The sequence below is a fragment of the Carcharodon carcharias genome, chromosome 11, assembly GCF_017639515.1.
Source record: "Carcharodon carcharias isolate sCarCar2 chromosome 11, sCarCar2.pri, whole genome shotgun sequence".
Classification (NCBI taxonomy): Eukaryota; Metazoa; Chordata; class Chondrichthyes; order Lamniformes; family Lamnidae; genus Carcharodon; species Carcharodon carcharias.
In genome coordinates this window covers 147,842,401-147,851,087 of record NC_054477.1, presented here as the reverse complement: position 1 = coordinate 147,851,087, position 8,687 = coordinate 147,842,401, and positions in this window count along the sequence as shown.

Here is an 8,687-nt window from a genome sequence, read left to right as displayed (position 1 = left end):
ACCAGAAATGAATGACTACACAAAAATGTGGGAGAAATGAGTCTGAGAGAAAGCTAACTAGAAATACAAAAGTAGATAGTAAGAGATTCGACAAGCATTTAAAAAGGAAGAGTAACTAAAGTGAGCATTGGTCCTCTAGAGAGAGAGTATGGGGAATTAATAATGGGAAATAAGGAAGTGATGGAAACCACTTTTGTATCTAATTTGTGTCTGTCTTCACTGTAGATAAGACAAATTACTTCCCAGGAATACTTCAAGAGGTGAAAGAGAGGGAGGAACCTAAACCAATTACAGTCACCAGGGAAAGGGTACCGAGAAAACTATTAGAACTAAAGGCTGACAAGTCCCCAGAGCCTGACCCGTCCTACAACCTGGGGTCTTAGAAGGAGTGGCTGCTGAGATAGTAGATGCACTGGTTGCAATTTCCCAAATTCCCAGGATTCTAGCTGGTCCCATCAGATCGGAAAATAGCAAATGTAACCCCTCTATTCAAAAAAGGACACATCTGCTTCTTCAGATTTACTTACTGCCTGTTAGTGTCTCCATTGATGAGCATCAGAGTTAATACGGAAGATGTTGCTAATGATATTGATGGGGCTGAAGGTGAAAGGTATTTCAACCTTGGATTTTCTGGTACATTCTTGTCCAGGCCTGCATGAAATCTTTCTATGTTGGTATGGAAGGATGACATATCTGTGGTAGAAAATAACCATTTTCCCTCTTGTACATTCACAAACCTTTAATTAATGTCCAAGACCATAGTTATTTTCAATAACATCAAAGCAAAGTCCAAGTCTCTGTTTACCATATTATTTCTTTTGTGTGGCTCATACAGTATATACACAAATAGTACATTAATACCTAATATGTACCTACCAACATTGGGCTTAATTGTCAGGATGGCGAGGGCTTGGAACACATCCCTGCCAACTCCAGCAGCCCTGATGCCATATTACACTCTAAGGAGCATTGATTGGCATAAGGTGGCACTTCTGCCCCTCACTCAGGAGGATGTTCCGCCTTGGAGAGCTGCCAACCAATCAGGTTGGCTGGAAGTTCTCCAGTCCCTCCAGGCACAGCACTGTACTGGCCAGAAGGTGCACTTCAGAGAGCTGTCTGGAACTAAGTCCCAGGAACCAGGGGACAGGTAAGTGATAGGACTCCAAGGGCCTTAAGGGTAGGGAAGGCCAAGGGGATCACAACAGGGTGATCAGATCTCAGGGGATAGGCCGGGATGGGGAGAGGTCTGGAAGGAGACCCCCAGTCAGAAAGGGGCTTCTGATGGAGGCGCACCCCGCCTCACCCCGTGACCTTGGCTTCCTGCCCGAAATCGACTTACTTTATTCTTGCATTTCCCCCCTTGTGCTGTCATCTGCCCACCAGCCTAAAACTGGAAGCTGGGTGGGAAAAGGCCATTAGGTTGTCATTCAAGGGTGTTAATTGGGGCAAGGACAAGCTTCCCATCCAAGGCCCTGCCTGCCCCAGCGTAAAATCACTATCAGATTGGGGCAGGCAGGAATCCAGAGGGAGTCCCGTCCATGCAATTTCACACTCCCCTTTCCTGTCTCAGAACCCACCAGGTGGGGGGAGTGTAAAATTCTGGCCATTGTCTTTAGTTAGGCCCTATAGCCCTTATAACACACCTTACTAGATAACCTCAGGGTTCACAATCAGATTGAGTGGGGTTTTGAAGCCCTTCCAAAGAGGTTAAAGGTTGATGTATAATTACATGATGATGATCACAGAATCACAGAATTATTATGCTGTAGAAGGCCATTTGGCCCATCGTGCCTGCACTGGCTCTGTCATCATTTGCACTTAGTGCCAATTTCCTGCCTTTTCCCCGTAACCATGCACATTGTTTCCATATAAATAATCATCCAATGCCCTCTCAAATGCCTCAATTGAACCTGCCTCCACCACACTTCCAGGTGGTGCATTCCAAACCCTAACTACTCGCTGCATGAAAAAACTTTTTTCTCACCTCACATTTGCCTCTTTTGCAAAACGCTTTAAAACTGTGCCCTCTAGTTCTTGATTTATTTACGAGCAGGAACAGTTTCTCCCTATCTACCCTGTCCAGATCCCTCATGATTTTGAAAACTTCTTTCAAGTCTCCTGTTAGCCTTTTCCTCTCCAAGGAAAACAGTCTCAACTTCTCCAATCTTTCCTCATAACTGAAGTGTCTCATCCCTGGAACCTTCTCGTAAACCTCTTCTGCACTCTCTCCAGTGTGTTCACATCCTTCCCATAGTTTGGTGCCCAGAACTGTACACAATACTCCAGCTGAGGTCTAACCAGTGTCTTATATAAGTTCATCATAACCTCCTTGCAGTTGTACTCTATGCCCCTATTAATGAAGTTTGAAAACTGTATGCTTTAGAAACAGTTCTCTCTTTCTGTCCTGCCACCTTTAATGACTTATGTACATATACACTCAAGTCTCTCTGTTCCTGCACACTCTTTAGAATATTATCCTTTATTTTATACTGTTTCTCCATGTTCTTTGTACCAAAGTGTATCACCTCACACTTCTCCACATTGAACTTCATCTGCTACCTATCTGCCAACTCCACCAATGTATCAATGTCCTTTTGAAGCTCTACACTGTCCTCCTCACAGTTTACAATTCTCCCATGTTTTGTGTCATCTGCAAACTTTAAAATTGTCCCTTGCACTCCAAGATCTAAATCATTTATATATATATATCAGGAAAAGCAACATTCCCAGTACCGACCCCTGGGGAACTCCACTACAAAGCTTTTTCCAGCCTGAAAAATATTCATTAACTATTACTCTCTGTTTTCTATCCATCAGCCAATTTTGTGTCCACATTGCTACTGTCCCTTTTATTCCATGACCCATAACTTTCTTCACAAGCCTGTTGTGTGGCATTGTATTGAATGCCTTTCAGAAGTCCATATGCATCCCATCAAAGGCCTTGCCCACATCAACCATCTCTGTTACCTCTTCAAAAAACTCCAGCAAGTTAGTTAGACACGATTTTCCTTTAACAAATCCATGCTGACTCTTCTGAATCAATCCACATTTTTCCATGTGACTATTAATTCCATCCTGAATAATTATTTCTAGAAGTTTCCCCACCACCGAAGTTAAACTGACTGGTCTGTAATTGCAGGGCTGATCTTCACAACCTTTTTTGAAGGGTGTAATGTCTCCAGTCCTCCAGCACCTCCCCCGAATCTAGGGAACATTGAAAGATTATTGTCAATGCCTCTGCAATTTCCACTCTCACTTCCTTCAATGCTCTTGGATGCATCTCATCCGGACCCAGTGCCTTATCAACTTTAAGTACTGACAGCTTATCCAATACCTCCTCCTTATCAATTTTAAACCCTTCTAGTGACTGACTCCCCTCCTCTGTCACTATGGCCTGGACAGCATCTGCCTCATAGGCAAAGTATTAATTTAACACCTCAGCCATGCCTCTTGCCTATATGAGTAAATCCCCAATCGACCTTACTCCTCCTTTTACCACCCTTTTACTGATGTGCTTACAGAATACTTTGGGATTTCCTTTTATGTTAGCTGCCAGTCTTTTTTCCATAATCTCTCTTTGCTTCTCATATTTGCTTTTTCACATCCCTTTGGACCTTCTTTACTCAGCTTGATTCTCAATTGTATTTGCCACCTGACACTTGTCGTAAGCGCACTTTTTCTTCTTTAATTTAATTTCTATCTCCTTTGCCATCCAATGAGATCTGGATTTGTTTGTCCTACCCTCCCATTTTGAGGGAACACACCTTGACTATGCCCAAACCATCTCCTCTTTGAAGGTAGCCCATTGTTCAGCTACTGTTTTCCTGCCAACCTTTGGTTCTAGTTTATTTGGCCCAGCTCCGTTCTTGCCCCATTGAAGTCCGCTGTCTGCCAGTTGATTATCCTTACTCTGGATTGACCAATGTCATTTTCCACCATCATCCTAAACCTTATGATATGATGATAACTGTCCCCTAAATGATCCCCCACTGTCACTTGATCTACTTGGCCCACCTCATTCCAAAGGACCAGGTCTAGCAGTGCATCCTTTCTTGTTGGACTGGATGCATACAGCTGTAGGAAATTCTCCTGAACACAACCTAGGAACGCTTGTCCCTCACTGCCCCTTACAATACCACTATCCAAGTCTATGGCCAGGATTTTCCAGGCCTGTCGTGGGCAGGACCCACCACGGGTGAGGTGGCGCTCCAACTGGAAGTCCATTGACTTGTGGTGGGACCGGAAGATCATGGTGGCAGGTGGGTGTGGAAAATTCCGTCCTATATATGGGTAATTAAAGTCCCCCATTATAACTACTCTATGATGTTTACACCTCTCTGTAATTTCCTTAAGATTTGTTCCTCTATATCCTTCCCACTTGGTGGTTGATATATTACACTGAGCAATGCAATTGCACCCTTCTTACCCTTCTCCTTACCCCTCCTCCTTTTGTCCCTTTCCTAACTTTTCTGAACACCAGGGCTATTTAACACCCAGATCTGCCCTTCCTTAAGTCAGGTCTCCATTATTGCCACAATATCATTATCCCACAAGGCAATCTGTGCCTGTAACTCCCCAATTTTATTAACTCTACTCCGTGCATTCACATACATGCAGTGTAACCCTGATTTAGACTTAATTACTTGCTCCTTTACTCCGACTCCACCTATTAACTTACTATTCTCTATTTTAGTGCTATCTGCCTCTCCCAGCATTCTGTGGACCCTGGTATTACTTTCTAATATTCTCCCCTGGTTCCCACACCCCTGCTGAGTTAGTTTAAACCCTCCCCAACAGCACTAGCACCCCCGGCTCTGTTCAGATGCAACCCGTCTGGCTTGTACACATGCCATCTCCCCCAGAGTCAGTCCCAGTGTCCCAGGAATCTAAAGCCCTCCCTCCTGCACCATCTTTCCAGCCACGCATTCATCTGCCTTATTTTTTATTTCCATACTCACTTGCACATGGCACTGGGAGTAATCCGGAGATGACCACTTTAGAGGTCCTGCTTGCTAATTTTCTACCTAGCTCCCTAAATTCCGATTGTAGGACCATATCCCCCTTCGTACCTATGTAGTTAATACCAATGTGGACCATGACCTCTGGCTGTTCTTCGCCTTCCCCCACAAGAATGTCCTGCAGCCATTCTGTGACATCTTTGACCCTAGCATCAGGGAGGCAACAAACCATCCTGGAGTCACGTTGACGGCCGCAGAAACGCCTGTCTGCTCCCCTAACTAAAGAATCCCCTATCAGTATTGCCCTTCCACTCTTCTGCCTCCCCTCCTGCACAGCTGGGCCACTCGTGATGCCACAGGCTTGGCTCTTGCTGCACCCCTCCAAGGATCCATTGCCCTCACCGATATCCAGAATGGAAAACTGGTTAGTGGGTGGGACCTCTAGGGATTCCTGCACTACCTGCCTGTTTCTCTTGGACTGCCTGGCAGTCATCCATTCCCTAGCTGCCTGCTTGCCCCTAACTTGTGTTGTGACCACCTCTCTGAATGTACTATCCACGTAGTTCTCTGCTTCATGGATGCACCTCAGTGACTCCAGACGCTGCTCAAGCTCTGAAACGCGGAGCTCAAGCTTCCGCACATAGGCTCGTCTGGGTCACAAGAAGTGTCCACGACTCCCCGCATGCCACAGGATGGGCATTCCACTTGGCTGAGCTGCCCTGCCATGCCTAAAGCTTAAACTTTTAAATCACTTTTTTACTTAAACTTAAGTTGCTTTTACTTACTTTAACTTAGTAGAAATTCTTTGCCCTTATTCACAAACCAGCTCCCTCTCCTACGCCTATAAATTCTTAGTTTCCCTGTGCTTGTTTAGAAATTGACATTTCTATACTTCTGCTGGTTTCAATCTCCCAACTGTGTCTCCACTCTCACTGTTTTATCTCCCGAACTCTCGCTATTTTATCTCCCGAACTCTCGCTATTTTATCTCCCGAACTCTCGCTGTTTTATCTCCTGAACTCTCGCTGTTTTATCTCCTGAATTCTCGCTATTTTATCTCCTGAACTCTCACTGTTTTATCTCCCGAACTCTCACTGTTTTATCTCCGGAACTCTCATCGTTTTATCTCCTGAACTCTCACTGCATTATCTCCTGAATTCTCGCTGTTTTATCTCCTGAATTCTCGCTGTTTTATCTCCGGAACTCTCATTGTTTTATCTCCTGAACTCTCGCTGTTTTATCTCCGGAACTCTCAGTTTTTTATCTCCTGAACTCTCGCTATTATATCTCCCAAACTCTCACTGTTTTATCTCCTGAACTCTCACTTTTTTATCTCCCAAAAACTCATTGCTTTATCTCCTGAGTTCTCTCTGTTTTATCCCCCAAACTGATGATGGTGGGTGCACAGGACTTGGTGTGAGTTAGGATAAGACCAGCGGAGTTTTGGATCAGCTCACATTTAAGGATAAAGGTTAGATGATGGCAAAGGTAGAATTGGAATAGCCAAGTATGCAGGCACAAAAGCCTTGATGACTATTTCAGCAGCAGATGGGCTGAGGCATGAGCAGAGACAGGAGTTGTTATGGAACTAGAAGCCAGCAATCTTGAGAATGGGTGGGATTTTGGGTTAGAAGCTCAGTTCAGGGCAGATAGAATAACAAGGTTGCAAACAGTCCCATTCAGCCTGAGGCAGTGGATAGTGTGGGGTTGGAACTAGTCGTTACAGGGAATGAGGAAAAAAGACAACGGAGGAAAGGCATTAGAGGAATATTATGTGGTCAACCTTTTGAAAGGCCTTGGCTGGGATTTTCCCAGTCCCGTTGTGGTGGGACCCACTGCAGGATATTTGGTGGACCCGCCAAAAGTCCATTGACTTTCAGCAGAACCTAACGATCCCAGCAGCTGGCAGGGCCCGAAATTCCTGCCCCTGATGTGTAGTCGTGGCTTCTGCCAAAGTTATGACAGTGAAACAGGAGAAATCCCAAGGAAATTCCTAGAGACAGCCATTATAAAAGAAACAAAAATTAAATACCCAAATGGTACAGATAAATGGGAAATTATTCTCCTGTGTCATTTCACCTGGAGAGTTACACCAAGTGGAGACTTCAGGTGAAGTGGGGTTGGAAGGGGTGGGGCTGAGATGATAATTGGTCCATGATATCTGGAGGCAATCATTTTCACTACAATATAGACAGATAATTAATATATTCTAAAATTCTTTCCCAGTGTACACTTTGTCGACTTTTCCATAATAGATGTGGATTTCTAACTTACCAATGCCAGTCCATGGGGCATTAGGTCCTCCCCGTACAATGTGGCAGATATGATCTGCCACATCCCTTGACAAGCACAGACATGCACGGCATTGTCTGTCTCTCATCTTCAGATGGGAAAGTCTTCTCCTGTAGACCCTTGGATATGCGAGTCACCTTCCTGGGATGGGTCTAACCTTCTCATCCATGACTGCGCCCTGCACACCAAGCTGTGCCTTATCCCAACTGAGCTTACAGTCCTTGCCCCTCCCTGGAGTGGGACTACAACATGCGTGCCATGCCTAGCCCTGTAGCATGGCCTGCAAAGCCCCAGGACTGCCTTTAAATGTCACTCTTACTTTGAGATCCACAAAGCCCCAGGACTGTCATTAATCTCTCACCCCAACCTCTTGGCCCCAGACCAAGGACTATGACTGTCTTTCAATGAGCTCTCCCATCCCTTCTTTGCTGATGACAACATGGTCTCCCTCCCCCAACTCCATGAGGCCTCTGTGCAACCCGTACCTCTTGTGCGACACAAGTCCCCTCATATTCTAAAGTAGCATATATCCCTTCCCATTCATACAGCTCGATTCCCATCCACCCCCCTTCTGTGCCTGCATTCTAGTCTTCCATTTTGGGCTCTAGCTTCCCCACCCTCAGTCTCCGTCCTGCCTGTCATCGTCTCCCCTCCCTCTCTCCAACCCCATGATAGCCCATTGTCCCCCATGTCTCCTTCCTCCTCCCCCCCCAACCCCTCCAAACCCCACCATAGCCTATTGTCAGCTATATTGCCTTCCTCCTTCCCCCCACAACACCTCCCCCCCGCCTACCCCACCATTTCCCATTGTCACCCCTGTCTCAGTCTTCCTTCCCCCCTAGCCCCCCAACCCCCACCCCACCGACTCCTGATTGCAATTCTGGTCTCTGTCTCATAAGCAGCCCTGCCTGAGCCCCACAGAAAACACCCAACCAGAGCACAGAGGAAACCAGTGAGGAGACCAACCTCACCTAAGTCATGAGTGAGGTGAGGGCGGACAGCTGCATCCCACTCATTTCCAAATGTGATTCAGACCAGTCTAATTTCCAGCTGATTCTGCAAGATTGTGAGGAGGAGCGTAATTCCGGAGAAAGGCATTTTTAATGAGCATTCATTCATGACATGGTAGTGCATGCGAATAGCGTTTCTGACACGGATCAGTGGGAAATCCGAGCCACCGTCAGCCCACCATCAGAGTGATGCTGTGCGCACATGCGCAAAGGGAAGTATTTCCCGAAACATTTGGCAACTGAGAGTACTAACTAGAGTTATTACTCTGGGGCTCCTGAATAGATTGAGATAACAGGCAGAAACATTCATCTGAGTCACTGCCTTTATCTACATTGGCAGGCATACAAGAAACCTATCTGTGATGCTGGCTTAATGGTGAGATAAAATTGTAATTGTCTCCAAAAATATTCACTGTGAAGGGATATCC